Source organism: Nerophis ophidion, linkage group LG03 (assembly GCF_033978795.1).
Source record: "Nerophis ophidion isolate RoL-2023_Sa linkage group LG03, RoL_Noph_v1.0, whole genome shotgun sequence".
Classification (NCBI taxonomy): Eukaryota; Metazoa; Chordata; class Actinopteri; order Syngnathiformes; family Syngnathidae; genus Nerophis; species Nerophis ophidion.
The window spans coordinates 25,630,198-25,630,479 of record NC_084613.1 but is presented as its reverse complement, the minus strand read 5'-3'; positions in this window follow the sequence as shown (position 1 = coordinate 25,630,479).

The window sequence follows — 282 nt, the reverse complement described above, 5'->3', positions numbered from 1 at the left end:
CTGTTCCGTGCTTCGATGCTCCCTGTAAGTTTATTCTTGATCATAAATCATTCATCTCACCTGAAAAGTGGAATGCTGAGGAAATAATCTGACAAGTTGGGACACTTTGACAGCCATTTAGGACCAGAAACTGGCGAGAACGATACGAAAAGCGCTTGCCACCACCCCCGCCTGTTTCTTTGCAAGGATTATCAGACATTCTTCATTCAAATGGGAATATATGAACATCCTAGCAGTTGGCATCGTAATGACAGCAGACCTTATTCAGTAAGTGATGTTGTA